The following is a 17,762-nucleotide window of genomic DNA, read 5'->3' as shown; positions in this document are numbered from 1 at the left end:
GGGTGTGGATGGTTAGGGGTGGGATGGTTAGGGTGTGGAGGTTAGGGGTGTCTATGGTTAGAGGCCATGGATGATTAGAGGTGGAATGGTTAGGAACCAGCCAATATTGGTGCATGGTTGTTGGCAGCAGAAGAGACACGTAGGTCTCAGCAGGTTATGGTGTGTCTGGTACAGTGTAACTGGCCACATGAGCCATTTCAGTGGACTCATTCCACGGACCTTTGGAGGCACTTGCTCAGGCTCAGAAGCTGTGATGCTGTCCCTGCCCCCAGGGAGCTGAGGACAGACCTGAGTTCACTCGTCCAAGTCTCTGATGTTTGGCATCTTGGTGATCCAGGGTTTTCCCTGTTACAGACAATGCACTCCTCCCTCGTGGCAGAACCTGCTAAAGGCACAGAAATAGCCATTCCTTTCTTCCTTAGCAACACAATGCTTATTTTATTCTGGGCAGCGATGTTCTGACTAAAATCGGACCAAATGTCCTTTGCCGTTTAGGGTGTCATGTGACATATCTGAGGAAGTTGGCAAATTCTGAGAAACCTCTGTAATAAAGAGACAGGTAGGTATGTGGGGTTTTTTGTTGGTTTTTTGTTTTACCATTTTCCTACTTTCTCCTGCTTCCTGTCCAGCAACACAGGGGATGGAGGAGATGGCTGGCTCTCCAGCAGCCTTCCCGGACTATGAGGCACTCTTGAGGATGAATGCCATAAGAACCCCGAGCCAGAAAGACAGCATCCCCTGGGGTCTGACTGCTCCGTGGAGCTGCTGCTTGGGCCTGGCTTCTGTTATGTGAGAGAGACATAAAATTCCAGCCCATGTCAGTGTTATTTCCAGACTGTCATTTGTAGCTAAACTCAATTTTTAGCAGAGAATTTAATTTAGTCCCAGAAAGGGGAGGGGATACTGGCCATGGCAGGTCCTAGGACAATGGTTGACTCAGTGGTGGCAGCCGAATGTGGGTGAGGGGATCATAGGACCCACCCACTGCAGGCCGGAAAGCTGGTGACCTGTGTCGTGTTGCGGGAATCGTGTGGTGCAACTGTCACCTGGTCCACCTTGTCGGGCAGACCAGACACAGGCCAAAATGGCAGAATGAGGGGAAGCGGTGAGGAAAACTTGGAACTCTGTTGAGGTTGGTCCCTTCTCGCCAAGTCTCCCTGAGGAAGACAGGCTCGGCTGGTGCTATCACCTGCAGGAAACACAGTAGGACCCGCTGCTTTCCAGGGGAGGGGCTCCGCTGTGGCCTGTGGCCTCGTCATGGGAGCTCTGCAGGGCTGTCCTCCAGACGGCAGCACGTTTAAGGGGTGCTCAGCCCCAGGGCCCACCTCATCTGTTATTTCCCACAGCTCCACTGGGAGCCAGTCCTGGCGACCTTCCCCAGGTCACCTGCTGACCTCTGAGACACTGTCAAATCTGAGACAGCCCTGCCCTCAAGGAGCAGCCAGCATGGGAGGGGCAGCAGTGAGCAGGGGTGTGACAGCTGCAGAGGGCAGCATCACGACCCCCATGTTATGAGGGAGCATGTGTGAGGGGGAGCCCCAAGGCTCTGGGGGAGAGCCAGGCCTTCCCTTTATCTCTAGACTGGCTCCCACCTGGGGCTGCAGCGCCGGGGAGAGGTCAGGACCCAACAGGGGGAGGGGGGCCCATGGGTGTGCAGGACCCCAGGCCATGGCAAACGCCCCCCACGCAGCATGCATGCACATGAGCCCCAAGTCGAGAGAAGGGCTGCTGGGTGTGGGGGGAACCTTGGGGCTCCCCGCTCACTCTGCCCCCCCTTCTGTGGGGTCCACAGCAGCCCTGCTCCTCTTGGGTTTGTCCACCTGGGTCTGGAGGCTGGGCCCAGAGGCTTCGGTTAGCTGAGAGCAACTCCCTGGCCTGGGGTTCACTCCCGTGGGGCGGTCGGAGGGCCGGGCTGGCTCCCATCTGTGGGGGGAGGACCTGGACGCTCGGATCCCTGCCCTCCCTCTAGCTCCAGCTGCCACTTCATTTTACTTCCACAAAATACCCTCCACACAGGCCTCGCCCCGCAGAGGGTTTCTACCAGCTCTAGACCCTTCCCATCATGTTACAGCTGTTCGTGTCCTTAACCCCTTGTTAACACACGGTTAGTCCTCCTTGCATCTAGTCCCAGGCTCAGGCCCAGGTCTGGGCTCCAGTCCCCTCTCCTGGGAGACCCAGCTGCTTTCCCAGCCAGGCTGGGGGGGTCACAAGAGAGCCCAGAGCCCATTACAGTGACATTTAGATTCCAATGGTGTGCCTGAACCCCCACCTCCCTCGTTTTCCAAAATGCCTCTGGCTTCCTGTTCAGAGAACTTTCAAGAGACTTTCCAAGTTCTGCTTGGGAACAGTGTGGTTCCCTGGGGCACCAGCTGGCATCTCCTGCAATTATCCTTAAATTACAGGGACAATTTTAATTTCACAATAATTAGAAATATCAACTGCAGCTCAAGCCTTCGAAACTAATGGAATTTTAATGGGCAGCTGCTTAGGTTACAGCCAAGAATAGTAACACGCTCCACCGAGCCCAGAGCCTGGAGCCCTGAGCACCCGCCTCTGTGCGGGAAGGAACAGGGGCACCCCCAGGGTGCCCGCCCAGCAGGCCCGAGCCCAACACTCTTTGGTCACCCTAAGGTGGGGAAGTGAGGTTTGGGGGTGATGGGACTCACCCTGGCAGGTGGAATGGGACCTACATCCAGATTGGGACCCCAAGTTCAGTGTATTTCTTCTAAAACGTAGCCCTGCCCCAGGTCTGCCCAGCCCACAGCCTCCATTTTTGGGTCGAAGCTTCTTTCCAGCCCCGGCCCAGCGCCCACCCTCCCACCCCCGCCTCGTGCAGCCTGAGCCCACAAAAGGCTTCTTCAGTGCGGATGCAAGGCTGAGGTGGTCCCACTGCCACTCGGGCCGTGCTGGCCCCAAGCAGACAGCCAGGGGTTCGCGAGGCCCCCCTCGCTTGCCTCTCCTCTCAGAATTATAGGCCATTGCCCCAGAGCCGATGTTCCCATGTTTTGTCTGGTTTCCAGCTGTTTGAAGTGCAGGGCGGTGAGTCGCCAGCCAGGACCTGTGATGACACCACGGTGGAAAATGGCAATTAATGATGGCTGTCAGTGGGCAAAGATTTTCTCAAAGAAAATCAGACTTATTTATTTTTCTTTTATGGCTAGAGTTTTTCATGTCCTAAGAAATCTTCACCAATATCATGAAGATATTTTCTCCTATCGTATCCTAGAAGCCATGACTATGTTTGGGACTTTGGGCCATGTCCAATTAATTATTGTGAGTTAGATATCAAGGTTCCCCCCCCCCATATGATTATCCTGCTGTTCCAGCACCGTTTGTTAAGTCTTCCCCTTCCCCTGTTCAATTTTTGTCATGCTTTTGTCAAAAAGTCAGTTTAGGGCGGCCGAGTGGCTCAGTTGGTTACGAGCTCACTCAAGAGTGCGAGCTCTGAGCTACAGGGTCACCGGTTCGATTCCCGGCCTGAGCTGAGGTGCCAACAGGTGGCAGGATGGCTCAGCTAAAAAACAAAACAAAACAAACAAAACAAAACAAAACAAAACAAAAAGTCAGTCCATTGCACAAGAGTAGGTCCATTGGTCTGTGTGTATACTTTAGCTTGACAACTGTAGCTTTATGGAAAGTCTTGAGGTCAGATGGCATAAATCTTCCAACTCTGTTCTGTTCCCAGATTGTTTTGGTTGGTTCAGATCTTTTGCACTTCCAAATAAATTTTACATCAGCTCATCAGTTTGTAACCTCCCCCCTGCCCAAAACCTGCTGAAATTTTGATGGAGATGGCATTCAATTCTAGATCAACTTGAAGAGAACTGACAGGTTACCAGTCAATATTTAATCTCACAATTTATGAACGTAGTACATCCCTCCCTTTGGAGAAGCCTAGTGCATTCTTTATTAAATTTTCTCCTCAGTGTGTTAATTTTAAATTGTTTGTTGATAGTATATAAAAATACAACTGAGGTGTGTATCTGTAACCCAAGCCTGCTAAAGTCACTTATTAGTCTGGTAACTTTAAAAATAAACTCCTTAGGACTTTCTCTGTTCATAATGACACTTTCTGTGAAAAAAGGCACTTTACTTTTCGCTCTTTAATCTGTATGCTTTTATTTTTATTTTTTCTTGCTTTATTCCTCTGGCTAGAACATCCAGTACAATGTTGAAAATAAGTTATAAGGGCAACATTATTGCTTTATTCCTGATTTTAGGGAGAAAATAGTATCTCACCAGTAAGTATGATGTTAGCTGTAAGTTTTCCATAGATGCCCTTTATCAGACTGAGGAAGTTGCCTTTTATTTTTAGTCTGTTTAGAGCTTTTAATTATAAATGGTATTGAATTTTAACAAATGATATGTCTGCATTTATTGAGATAACTACAAGATTTTTCATCTTTATTCTATTAATGTGAATATAAGGATTGCTTTTCAAATATTAAACCAACCTTGCATTCCTGGGATGAACTGTGCTTGTTCATACTGTGTTGTTACTCAATTTAGTAATATTTTGCTAAGGACTTTTGTGCCCATATTCATGGGAACATGCAATTTGTTTTTCTCATGATGTCTTTGTCAGATTTTGATGTCAGAGTTATGCAGGCCTCATAAAGTGAGTTCAAGAGCATTCAATATTTCTCTATTTTCTAAAAAAGTTTGTGTAAGAATGGCAATATTTCTCCCTTTAATGTTGACTTATTCCAATACCATATGATCCTGGGGTTTTCTTTGTGAGTAAGTTTCTTTATGGAAAATGCTGGCTTTTTCCCTAAAATTTTATTATGAAAAATTTCAACCACTCAGAAAAATAGACAGACTTGTATAATGAACAGTCATGCCCATTTTCTAGAATAATATTTTATTATACTTTCCTTATCAGATATTTATCCATCACTCTATCTTACTTTTTGATGTATCCTTAAATAAGTTGCAGACATCAGCACACTTCCCCTTAAAGGTTCTGAGTTCTCACTTCAATTTCTTTAACCGATATAGGGCTATTCAAACTTTCTATTTATTCTTGTGTAATTCTTGTTGTGTTATCAAGGGAATTTTTCCATTTTATACAAGTCGTCAAATGTGTTGTCATAAAGTTGTTCATATTTATATTTTACTATCCTTTAAACATCTGTGGGCTCTGTAATGATATTTCTGATATTGGTAGCTTGTGTTTCCCCTCTATTTTTCATTACTCATAGTAAGGGTTGATAAATTTTATTAATCTTTTTGAAAAACCAACTTTTGGCTCTCTTGGGTTATTTTTTTCTCTGGTTTAGCTGTTCTCTATTTCATTAGTTTTCCCTCTTAGGTTTATTATTTTCTTCCTTCTGTTTACTTTAGGTTAAATTTGCTCTTTGTTTTCTGTCTTAATGTGGAGGCTTAGATCATTCATTTCAAACCATCTTTTCCAATATAAGCATTTTAAATTATGCATTTATCTATAAGAACTTTAGCTACATACCACAAATTTGGGTATATTATGTTTCCTTTACTATTCAGTTAAAATATTTTTAAATTTTTTTTGTGACTTCTTCTTTGACTTGTGGATTATTTAGAAGTGTGTTACTTAATTGTCAAAAGTTAAATACTTCTCTAGATATTGTTATTGATTTCATATTGTTATTATAGAAAACATAAGCTATATGGCTTCAATCCTTTATAATTAATACAATTTATTTAATGGCCCAGCATATGTTCTCTCTTGGGAAATGTTCCATGTGCACCTGAGAAGAACCTGCACACTATAGCAGATGGGTGTAGTCTTCTATTCATATCAATTAGGTTAGGTTGTTTGATGGTGTTCGAATCATTTATATCCTTACTGATTATTTTGTCTGGTTTTCTCATCAACTTATGAGAAAAAATGTTAAAATATTCAGCTGTAAGTATGGTTTTGTCTACTATTATTTGTCTCCTTTTAGTTCTCACAATTTTTGCTTCACATATTTGAAGATACAGCCATGGCAGTTTTCTTATGGTTATTTTCCCATGGTATTTTTTTTAATCCTTTCACTATCAATCTAAATATGTTTTTATATTTAGAATGTGTCTCTGTCAAAGAATATATAGCAGGTTTTAAAAAAAAAAATCCAGTCTGCCATCCCCTGTCGTTTAGTTGGCATGTTTAGCCCATTTATATGTAATGTAATTATTGATATAGTTAGGTTCAAGTCTACCTGTAATCTTGCTAGTTATTTTCTATTTGTCCTGTTTGTTCTTTATTCTTTTGTTCTGCCTGTCCTGCCTTCTTTTGTCTTTGTTTTTAAAAAGATTTTATTGGGGAATTGGAGGAGGGGAACAGTGTTGAGGAATTGGGGGAGGGGAACAGTGTTGGGGAATTCAGGAAGGGGAACAGCCAAGTTGTTGTCCTTCAGTCTTAGTTGTGAAGGGCGCAGCTAGCTCAGCTCCAAGTCCAGTTGAGCTGCTCAGCTCAAGGTGCTGTGTTCAATTAGTTGCAGGTGGGCGTAGCCACCATCCCATGTGGAAGTCAAACCAGCAGCCTCATTGTTAATCGTGCATGCTCTATCCCCTGAGCCATCCAGGTGGCAGCTCAGCTCAAGGTGCTGAGTTCAGTCTTTAGTTGCGGGCAGGTGTAGCCCACCATCTCAAACAGACAACCTTGTTGTTAGGAGCATGTGCTCTCACCACCTGAGCCATCCTGCCACCTGTAGTCAGCTCAGCAGCAGCTCGCTGGCCCATATGGGAATCAAACCAAGGACCCTGTTGCTCAGTGCTCGTGCTCTTTAACAACTGAGCCACTAGGCTGGCCCCCCTGCCTTCTTTTGAATTAACTGATTTAAATTTTTAAAAATTTTATCTCCACCATTGGGTTTTTAGCTACAATACTCTGTACTGCTTTTTAAAGTTTGCTCTAAGGATTCCAATACGTATCCTTAATTTACCTCAGTCTACTCTGAAATCATATTGTACTACTTCATGTATAATGTAAAGACCTTTCAACATATAACTCCATTTTCTTCTATCTTTTGTGCTATTGTTGCATATAATTTACATGTTCTTATGTTACAAACCTCACGATACAATATTATTATTTTCTCCTTAAATGTTCAATTGTCTTTAAAGAAATGAAGAAAAGGGAAATGTAGTCTTTTGTAATTACACACGTATTCACCATTTCTACTTTCTCTTCACTCCTTTGTGTAGATCCAGGTCTTCATCTGGCATCATTTTCCTTCAGCCTAGAGAATTTCTTTTAGCATTTTTTGTAGTGTGAATATGCTGGCAATGGATTCACTCAGATTTTGTTTATCTGAAAATGCCTTTATTTTTCATAGATATTTTCACTGGATATAGAATTGCCAGTTAACAATTTTTCCTCCCAGTCCTTTAAAGATGTTCCTGTTTTGTCTTTGGGCCTCCACTGTTTCTGATAAGAACTCAACCGTTTTTGTTATTATACTAATGTACCTAATGCATCTTTATTTCTCTGGCTGCTTTGGAGATTTTAGTTTTTATTTTCAACAGTTTGTTCCTTTGTAATTATCCTTCTTGGGGTTTTGTTGAATTTTGAGATCTACAGATTGTTTTTTTAAAAATCAAATTTGAGAAAATTTTGACAACTATTTTTTCAAATATATTTCTCCCACTTTATATTTCTGGGCCTCTAGTTACACATATGTCACATCACTTGATATTATTCCATAGGTCACAGGTGCTCTTTTCATTTGATTTAATCATTTTTTCCTCTGTGATTTAGTTTTGATTATTTATATTGATGTGCCTTCAAGTTCACTGAATTTTTTTGTGTCTAGAAGCATAGCCAATACATTTTTTTAAATTTCAAATACTGTGATATTGTAGTTTTCAGTTTTTGAATTTCTTTTGAGACTATAGAGTTTCAATTTCTCTTCTAAAATACCCCATCTCTTTATCTATTATTTCCATCTTTACCAGTAAATTCTTCTACATATTCATAATATTGTTTTATTCCCATGTCTGCTAATTTCAATTACTGGATCATCTGGGGTCTACATCTTTTGATTGTGCTTTCTTTTGACTATAGGTCAAAATCTTCTTCACATGTCTTGTAATTTTTATTCCATTCCAGACATTTGTGCAAATGAACAGTGGAGACTAATATGTAATGTTTTGTTTTGATTTTATTCTGCTTATTTCCCACAGAATACAAACTGTTTCCTCAGTGTGGGAGAGGAGTTTGTCCTTCAGATTTCTCCAAGAGTTAAGTCGATTCTGTAACTGGGACAGAGCTTTAATGATTTTGAGTTTATCTGTGTTCAACTCAACCTTCCACATCCTATTCCACTGCAGCCTTTTTTTTTAATCTTGTCAGAATTTTAACTAGGAGCCCAACTACAGTTTCAGGTATATTTGGTTCACTGTAGATGTAACTCTGGAATCCCAGCATGGTGAGACTGTGGAGGACTAATGATATTGCTCTGCTTCCCAGCCTTTCCTCTCACTTTTTTTGCAAAATTTGAGTCTGGGTGGGAGAAGGTAGACTGGTGGGGCTGAGTGACTTGTCATCTAAGACTGGGCTGGTTCCTCTTCACCCCTGCAACTCCATCTGCTAATATGTGGATGAGACACCTGTTACAGGTATGGACATTGATGCCACACTCTATTCATTGATGAAGAGCTCATCTTTCTCGGGCATTCAGTTCTTAAACGTTCCCTTGCATCTCCTTGTCCACTAACCCCATAGAAAAGTATAGTTTTTTCCCCTGGGTTTTTCTTCTTATAACCATGGGAGCGAAAGACTTTTGCATCCTTCCACACCCCAGCTGGAAGAGGAAGTACCACTTTCTTTCCTTAATTTTGCGTCACATTGAAAGTGCTTGGGTTGAAATAAACGACAAGTTAACAAACTTGTCAGATCCTTCTTCTCAGGTGGAGTGAATGCCACAGACACACATAATGGTGTTGATGTCTATTTGCCTTGCTTTTCTTCATATTTCTATTTGTGATTGTTTCCAGGGGTTCTCAGAAACTGGCAGAGCATTCACTGCAGCCCACTTGGCAGTTGGGGAGCATTTTGCAAAGCTGAGCATCCGTATTACTCCTATGTTTATGTGCACGTCGGGCTAGACCTAATGGTGAAGTGGGTGATGCCATGGCACATTGGTAACAAGAATGGATGTTGCAAATTGTTTTATTTAATAAGATTCAATTAAATTTTCAAAAATCAAATAAAACAATCTTACCTTCATTAAAATACTTTAGAAGATGGTCAAGAGAAAAGTGTGATAATGGTGCTATCGTGATGGGCAAAGGAAAAGGTAAACAAGCCTAAATTTTGGCTGGAAACCCAGAAGCCTCCCTTGTGCCAACTATGACACAGAGTCTGAATTTGTTATTGGGAGACGTGGCTGTGAGGCTGCCAGCGTGATAACAGCCTCTGCAACCATTCAAAGACTATTGGATAGTTTCTGCATCTGCCCAAAGGTGGAACATCCTGGTGAAACATGTATCATATCTGACCTTATAATTACCCTCAGAAACACAAAAGAATGTCAATGACATTTTTTTTACATGCTGTTAAAGCAATTAGATTTAATTGATACAAGATTCAAGCTGCATTAGAAGAGTTAAGTGAAATAGCAGGATATCCTCAGATAACGAATTGCTGTCTTCAGAGGAAAATGAAACTGATTTCAAATTTGCTCTATTTCAATCACTTAGTATGTTGATTGCTATTAATAAAATTAGAAAAAGCTGACCAAAAAAGAAAAAAGATTAAAAAATAAACAAGGTTGACTAGTTCATGCTTTAAAAATTAAAAACATTGTTTTAAATTGGAGAGAAAATAGCTTCCTGTGCATCTCTCCTCCTGGGGCCGGACACTTGTCCTGCTCCTCAGGGAGAGACCCCGTAAGCCCCCTGTAACAGGATCTGGAGGGGGCGAGAGGAGGAAAACGCTGAGATCGCCCATCTGGGAGCGCCCAGGGCTCACAGCCCACCTATGTAGAATTCTCTTCTAATTCTCAGGAGAGGACGGGCGGAGGAAGCTTTGATGCCAATAAACGCTGTGCCCGTGGCTGGAAGGTGCCCTGCTGGCCTGGGCCTGATGCTTCTGACCGTATCAGCTCCTGAGGCTGCCACGGGAAACGGCACCCAGAGGCGACGACGAGGCCCAACTCCTTCAGGTGTGAGAGGCCGTGTCTTTGTCCAGCCTGGCGTGGCTCTCCAGTTATTCGTGAAGTCCACTGGAGGTGGGGCGACTACCTGCCCCAGTTTGCCTGGGACTGGGTATCCAGGGACGCAGGAGTCGGGATGCTAAAACCCAGAGGGGCCCAAGCAAACCAAGACAGTGGGTCCCCTAAAAGGGACAGGTCACACTTTTCACCCTGCCATCTGGAATATCTATCCCCATGCAATCAGCGAGTTGAAAAGCGTTTCTTGTGATACAACCCAAATGTAGCTTTCTTTGTTTTCTCCCTCTTTCCCACCCCAGCTGATGCTGTGGACCAAATCTCTCCCAGCCCTAAAGATTTCTGGCTGGCCTTTCTGTTTTGTGTTTCTCTTACATAAAAAGGCAGCTTTTGGTCACTTCAAAAGTAAATCCAGTGTCTATTTAGAATTTGTCCCAATCCATGCTCTCAAGCCCAAGATATTAATCAAAGAAAGTTCCACATGGATTTCCGGTCAAGCCCCCCTGCTCCTGTTCCCCTGTTCTGGGTCCGCTCAGGGCTGGGGTGTGGTGGTGGTGGTGGGGGTGTCTGCTCCCCCCTTGGTCCACACTGCACCCCAGCCAAGTGCCCCATTTCTGAGCTTTGCAGGTGGAGTGTGGGGTGGGGGAGAGGGAGAGGACAGAGGGGTTAGGGACGACCTTCCGTGACCCAAGCCTGGGGAGCTGGCTTCCTTTGGCCAGGCCTGGCGGCTCAACATCATCTCCCTGCGGCCGCTTCCATGGGTCCCTGGGGTGGGGCCCCTGGGGTGGGGACTTCGTCCTTGGCCTCGAGCAACTGGGGTCCACCCCTGTCCTTGCTGTGGGTCCTCCGCCTCTCGGGATGCCAGGTGAACAGGACAACGATGCCGGCACCACAGGTGGTCCGTGGGAACCCCGCACCCCTCATGCCCACAGACTCGGGGTGTGGGATGGGCTGGGCCGCCTGGGATGCACCTGGATCCCCAGGGTGCCCTCTGCAGCAGACACGATGATGCCTGGACACGGAGGGGCAGCACCTCACCCCCATGCTGGCGGTGGGACCTGCAGCAGGACCCCCCACAGAGTCTGCTGCCAAGTCCTCCTCCACTCTGCAGTGCGGGAGCTGGCTCAGGGACCAGGTCTTGCCTCCACTGTCACACCTTCTTACCCTGTGCTCCTGGACGCAGACAGACCCTGGCTCTGGCCTGCTGGGAGTGGGGGTGGGCGTGACTTGACCTCCTGAGCCTGTTTTATCCTCTGACAGTTGGGATAATATTAATAATACCCACGTTATGAGGCTGGCTGGCTAGGATGATGCCCAGAAAGTTCCCCACGCAGGACCCCTTATCACCATAGAAAACACAGGAAGCACGTGTGGATGGGGAGGAGCCCACACAAGGGGAGAAAGCCAAGTGTTCCCTGAGGGGTCGCTGGGGGCTGTCAGTCCCTGGGGGTGGGTGTGGGACGTCCTTCCCGGCTGCTGCCTCCTGAACTCTCGGTTGCTGCTGCGAGTCCTAGCGCTCAGATCCCAGCCTGTGGCTCATCCACTCACGCACCTGCTGGGCCCCAGCCGGAGAAGGTGAGTCTCCGGGCTCCAGCCCTCCAGAGCCCGCCCACCCGCTGGGGGGCGCTGTGTGCCTCCTGCCTCCCCTGGGATGTGGAGCTCAGTGGGGCAGCTCTCAATGGTTTCTGGGTCCCAGACAGAGGAGGGCACACAACAGATAGGGTGGCCCCTCCGACCAGCCATACGATCACTCCGCTCCTCCCAGCCAGCTGTGCCCCACGTGGCTTCACTGGGCTGCGCCTCTGGTCCCTGCAGTGCCCTGGTGTGTACAGAGCATTCGTGGAGCTCGGAGCCAGCTCCGGAGGCAGGAGGCCAGGCCGGGTGCCACACACTGGGAAGGGCTCAGCCCGGCACTTGTGTCCCTGAGCCTCAGTCTCCCCATCTGTAAACGGGCGTGTGCAGGGCTGTAGGGGGATTAAAAGGCCAAGGTGGGCAAAGCACCCAGTAGGCGCCTAATTGGCGTGGCTGTTGGTGCCAATCCTGCCAAAAGGAATCCAGCAGGAACAGGAGCTGTCTCTGCAGGATGTGGCCTTGGCCTGGGACACGCTGGGCGAGGGCGGGGCCAGAAACGTCAGCCTGTGCACACATCAGGGAGCAACTCAGACAGAGGAAGTCCCCATGCTCAGGAAAGGACCGCACTCATTCCTTCAGAATCTCCATCTGAAAGGTGAGTTCTCCGGCCGCCTGCTCACTGAGCGCCTAGAAAAGTGAGCCTCAGACGGCAAGGTGCTGTGTCCCCTCGGGAGTGGAGCGCGCAGGACAGCGGTCAGCGTGGGCTGCTCAAGGCACTCAGAGCGCAACGTTCGGGAATTCACCCATTGTCATTTTCCTGGTTTGAGGGGACGCTTTCTGGTTTATTTTCTGTGAAGGGAAACACCCCTAACAGACATTTTCCCCAAATAGGGGCTTCCCAGCACGAGTGACGCAGTGACAGCGGAGACCTTTCAGAGTTGGGTCTGCACAAGAGGGCGATGTTCACGCCACCCAGGGGACTTCCTCTCCTGCTTTGTGAACTTGCTGGGGGCCTGCCTGCCTGTGGGACCTCCCTGTCCCTGGGCCACCATCCTTCCTGGGGCCCCGGGAAGAATGAAGTGCTTTCCATTGTGGGAACAATGCATGCTCGCTGATTAGTACACTTCTGTGCAGTAACAACATGGTGTGTTTAATTAATGCCTATTCCATCTGGTGATGATGTCCCTGATTAACCTGAGTCCTGTTTAGTAACGTGCTCGATTTAATTAATTTCGTGCATTCTGGTTAAAAACATTATGCTTCATTTGATTTATTTCGTCTGTTAACTGATCCTAATGAGTTCCAAAACATGGATGCAGCCGTGGGTTTTGGGGATATTTGAGGCAGGGGGTTCTTGCTCCCAGAAGTGAGAGCCTCCTGAGGGGGAGCTTGGAGCAGAGCGTCAGGTGAGAGCTGGGCCTGGCCGGGACCCTCCGCCCACCCTAAGTGCCCGCGTCCCCTGGCTGCCCCGAGGACCTTGCCCTTGTCTGGTCCTGTGGCCTCCTTAGTTCCTGCTCCAGGCCCCGCCCCTCCCCCATCCATACCACTGACTGCAGCCTCTCAAGGCCACCATGGCTCCTTTCCCAGGTGCTCTCCCTTTCTGAGAGCTCCCCAGAGTCCCCTTCCCACCTCTGTTGTCCCCCCCCCCCGCCTACACAGTCAAGGGCTTTTCCGGAAACACAAATCTGCCCAGTTTCCTGTGCGTGGTTCCCAAACCCTTACCAAGTGACCCTGCAGACCTCTGCCAGCTGGCCACCTGTGGGCCATCACACCTGCTGGGCTGGTCCACTGGGAATTCTTGGAGCCCTAGACGTTGTGGCCCCAAGCCTAGCATTCGTTTGGCACAGGTGGGCACTCCACAGTGTCCAATGGTCGGTGGTGGTACTTCCTGTCCAGTAGCTCCAGGGTGGGGGGTGAATAGTGTGGGGGGCATAAGACAGATGTGAACTTGATCTCCTTACAGAGTGACAGCATGGTGACAGGTGTATGTATGGGTCTAGTGGGTCCATGGGAGGAGCTCCCTTCCACTTGGGCGGGGGTGGGGTGTGGTGTGGTGTGTGACACCTGAGCTCAGCCCTGACAGGTGAGGAGGTAGCCAGCAGGTGTGGGGGCAGGTGGCATTTCAGCAGGCCCACCAAGGACAGGGAGCACGAAGGGCACCAACTAGAGAGGGGGGCAAGGACCTTGGCCCTCAGGCCTGCTGGATGCTGCGAGCTAGCCTCATTTCTAGCTGGCACTGAGGGTGCCTGGCTGCGAGGTCCCATGGTCCCATCCCCTCAACTCCTGGAAGGCAGAAAGGGGCTCCATGGAGGGGAGCCTGGAACGCGAGCCTGGGGAATCAGACAGCCGATTTCTTAGTGCAGAGGGTGGGGCCTGAGCAGGGCTGCAGGCACAGGCAGCCTGGGGAGAGGGGCTGGCAGTGTGATGCTGGGTCCAGGAGGCCCTTCCCCGTGGAGGTCCCGGGCATGGGAGAAGGGGGGCTGTGGAGCTGTCAAGCTCTGAGAGCCAAATCCCAGCTTCTCTGCCTAGTGGTGAGCTGCTGCGGGGCCCTGCTCCAGCCTGAGTCGCCATCTGTAAATGGGCTGACACTAACACGCCTCCCTCCGAGGGTGCGGGCTGCATCCAGGGCAAGGGACGCTCTGGGCAGAGCTTGACACCAGGTCTCGGCTCCATGGTGGCCAGCGAGGTAATGACTCACGCTGGAGGCTGGCTGGGGGCCTGAGGCTGAAGCAGAGTGCTGGGAGGATGGCTGGAGATGCCCGGTGCTGGGCAGGGGAGAGCAGGCGTCAGCCGAGGTGGAAGCAGTGTGGGACATCCCTTTGTGGATGTCCTGCAGGTGGGCAGGGGCTGGGGAAGCTGACCTGGTGACATCCATGTGACAGAGGGAGTGGACACCAGAGAAGTATGTGTGTGCCCCCCCCCCTCTCTCTCCCTCTCCCTCTTCCCCCACCCCTCCTCTCTGGGCTCCATCACCTCTGGGCTGCCCCTGCTCTCCCAGCCCTAGAGGCCGTGCCTGGCCCCTGCCCTGCTTTTCTGTCTCTGCTCTGCACCACCCCTCTGGAACCCCTGCAGATTAGGGCTTTACTGGACTCTTCTCAAGTTTCCCCATTTGAGAATGCCATGTGTTTCCTCCTGGGACCCGAAGTAATAACACGAGACCTAATGATGAAGAGCTGCCAAAAAAGGACTCGGGGGAGGGACAGGGGAAGAGGGAGAGAGAGTGGTAGGTGTCCTTGTAGTTAAACAAAGCAGGTGACACACTCAGAAGAGGAAGAAGACAGGAGCCAGACTTCAGCAAGTGGCCAGCGTATGCAGTTTGGAGAGTGGACCAGCAGCGAGCGATGTATTTAAAGGGGAAAGGAGGCAGGAGAGAAGGAGGCACGGAGGGCAAGAAGGAAGGAGCAGAGGGTCCAGCACTGGGAAAGGAAGCAAGAGGCTGAAAAAGGAGTCCGGCCTAAGGAGCTGGCTGGGACAAGGCTGGAGGAGGCGGAATTCCGGGGAGCGGGAGGCAGGAGCGTGGAATGATCAGAAGGGGACAGTGGTCTCCGACTGCTCTCCTGTCCCTGCACCTTGTACAGAGGGGCGGACTTGGGTGCTTGTCTCAGTCCATCAGTGCCGAGAAGACCACAGACTGGGGGACTTAGAGAGAACAGGAGCTAATTTCTCACTGTTCTGGGGGCTGGAAGCCTGAGATCAAGCCGCCAGCAGATTCGGCGTCTGCTGAGAACCTGCTTCCTGATACACAGACAGTGTCTTCATACAGTCACCTCACAAGGTGGAGGGGACAAGGGAGCTTTGTGTGGTCTCTTTTATAAGGGTACTAATCCCCTTCACAGGGGCTCCACACTCATGACCTAATCACCTCCCCACAGTCCCACCTCCCAATACCATCACATGGGGCGTTAGGCTTCCACACATGAATTTGGGGGTGACACATTCAGTCCATAGCAGTACTGTTGTAGAGACAATGGCCCCAGCCTCAGAGTCACCATGTCCTGCCCTCTGCTTATGAGGAGGTGAGTGTGCTTCTACCAACGCCAGTTCCACATTTCATGATGCTGTCGAGGTATTTTATTTGCAAACACGAGGGGAGATGCATCTTGACAACATTCCAGGTAGTGAAAAAATTGCCCTTGCTGTCATTTTGGGAGCATAACTTAGACTCTCTGGTTGTTCGGGTCAGTGGAGGGGCTGGACCGTGATGGCTGGTGGATTTGTCGTGATGCTGCCACATACAACCCAGGAGGCTCCAGCCGGGTTTGGGTGCTGGCTGCATAGCTGAAAGCCAGGGCCCAACTAGTCAGGAGTCCTGGACTCGATTTCCCCCCTGCACTTAGATTGTACAGTCCATGTCCAGTGGACTGTTTCCTGGAAACACTCTGGTGGGTCACTGGAAGGAAAAGGAACGGAATTTCCAAAGAAAGAGTGACTGCAGGGAAAGACGGCAACTGGAGGCAGGGAGAGCTGCCTGGAAGGTCTCCGCGGGGACAGAGGCGGGTGTCTGGACAGGACGGAGGGAGTCAGGTCCTGGGACCCTCCATTGGGGCCGTGTTGGGCACCACCTGTCTGGCGTCTCCCCCCTGTCGGAGGACTGGAGGGACACCGCACTTCCTATCTGCTCTTCTCCTTGAAAAATAAAACGATGTCCCCTGGGATGCGGTCTCCACAAACATCAAAGTCAGCGGAAGGCAGTCGGCAGGAGGGGGCGGGACGGCCTTGGCGACAGCACTGGAGACCCGGCGGTGGTCGGGAGGGGACCCGAGCTGGGTGTCGGGAGGGGACTCGGGATGAAGGTTCGGGAGGGGACCTGGAGTCAGGGAGGCCAGAGGGGACCGAGGCGGGAGGTGCAGGGCCTCCACAGGAGAAGCTGGATCGGCTACCACAGCTTGGGCAGCGGAAGTCCCGCCCCTGTCTGGGAGGCCACGCCCCTCCAGATCCGCCCCCCTCACGCCCCGCCCCTTACATTACGGCCCCGCCCTTCGTTTCTTAGCCTCGTCCTCTGTATGCCACGCCTCTAGGGGCCGGACGCGCATTCAGTTTCCCGCCCCCTGGAGGCCCCGCCCTCTGGAGGCTCCGAACCACCCTTAGATCGCGCACTGCTGCCGCCTCCTGAGACCCGCCCACGACCTTGGAGGCCACGCCCCTACCTCCCCGGGGACCCCGCCCACCAACGACCACGCCCTCTGGAGGGCCCGCCCAATCGACCCCTCCCCGGGCCCGCCCCTTGCTCCGGGCCGCGGAGGCTGAGGGGACCGTTGGGCGCGCGGACAGCTCGGACTCGGCCGGCGGAGGGAGCGGCCGGTAGGTTGCGGGCCGGGCGCAGGGCCGCCCCGCCTCCGCTTTCTTTCTTTTCTAGGCGCGCGCTCGCGCCCTCCGCGGACCGGCCCCGCCCAGCGCGGCGGAGGGTTGAAGGGGCGTCCGGCTGGGTCCGGCTCCTCAGGGCCGCTGTCTCCTTGGGGACCCCCGCCCCCCGCCCCCGGGCCATCGGCCACTCTCCTTTTGTTCCCGGGCCCAAATCTTGGGACTTGTCGTGGGCCCGGTGCGGACGGACCACCGCCCGGTCCCGGGCGTGGGTCGTTGTGAAGCCGGCCCGATCCCGGCCGGGACTAGACGGGCGGCGTTCGCGGCGAGAGCCCCGGCCTGCGTGCCCACCGCGTTCGCTCTGTGCCAGCGGGGTCCAGGCTTCCTGGCCGAACCTAACAGGCGCCGCATTGTTTGGGCAGAGGCTGTCTCCAGAGACCCCAACTCTGGAAATTAACTGCAGCCGCCTGCCGGCCCCCCGTCGCAACCTCTGCCACGGCTCAGGGGCGGTGGGGTGTAGACAGAGTGACCCCGAGTTGTGGGGTGTAGACAGGGCGGCCCCGAGTTGTGAGGTGTAGACAGAGTGGCCCCGGAGCTGTGGGGTGTGGACAGGGTGGCCCCGGAGCTGTGGGGTGTAGACAGGGCGGCCCCGGAGCTGTGGGGTGTAGACAGGGCGGCCCCGAGTTGTAGGGTGTAGACAGGGCGGCCCCGGAGCTGTGGGGTGTAGACAGGGCGGCCCCGGAGCTGTGGGGT

General features: G+C 50.6%; 1 protein-coding gene across 3 annotated transcripts in view; it reads left to right on the top strand.

Moving 5' to 3' along the window:
* The first annotated feature begins 16,924 nt into the window (after positions 1–16,924).
* Positions 16,925–17,762, top strand: part of RGS12 (regulator of G protein signaling 12) — a 121,207-nt gene continuing 120,369 nt past the window's right edge. For 2 of the 3 annotated variants that reach the window (XM_019658013.1, XM_019658019.1), the window contains exon 1: positions 16,925–17,009. The gene's annotated coding sequence lies outside the window, so the exon portion shown is untranslated. The remainder of the gene's footprint in view (positions 17,010–17,762) is intronic. The other variant, XM_019658014.1, reaches the window with a different exon arrangement.

Source organism: Hipposideros armiger, unplaced genomic scaffold, assembly GCF_001890085.2.
Source record: "Hipposideros armiger isolate ML-2016 unplaced genomic scaffold, ASM189008v1 scaffold_282, whole genome shotgun sequence".
Lineage (NCBI taxonomy): Eukaryota > Metazoa > Chordata > Mammalia > Chiroptera > Hipposideridae > Hipposideros > Hipposideros armiger.
The sequence above is the reverse complement of the archived record's forward strand: the minus strand, read 5'-3'. Positions and strand labels throughout refer to the sequence as shown.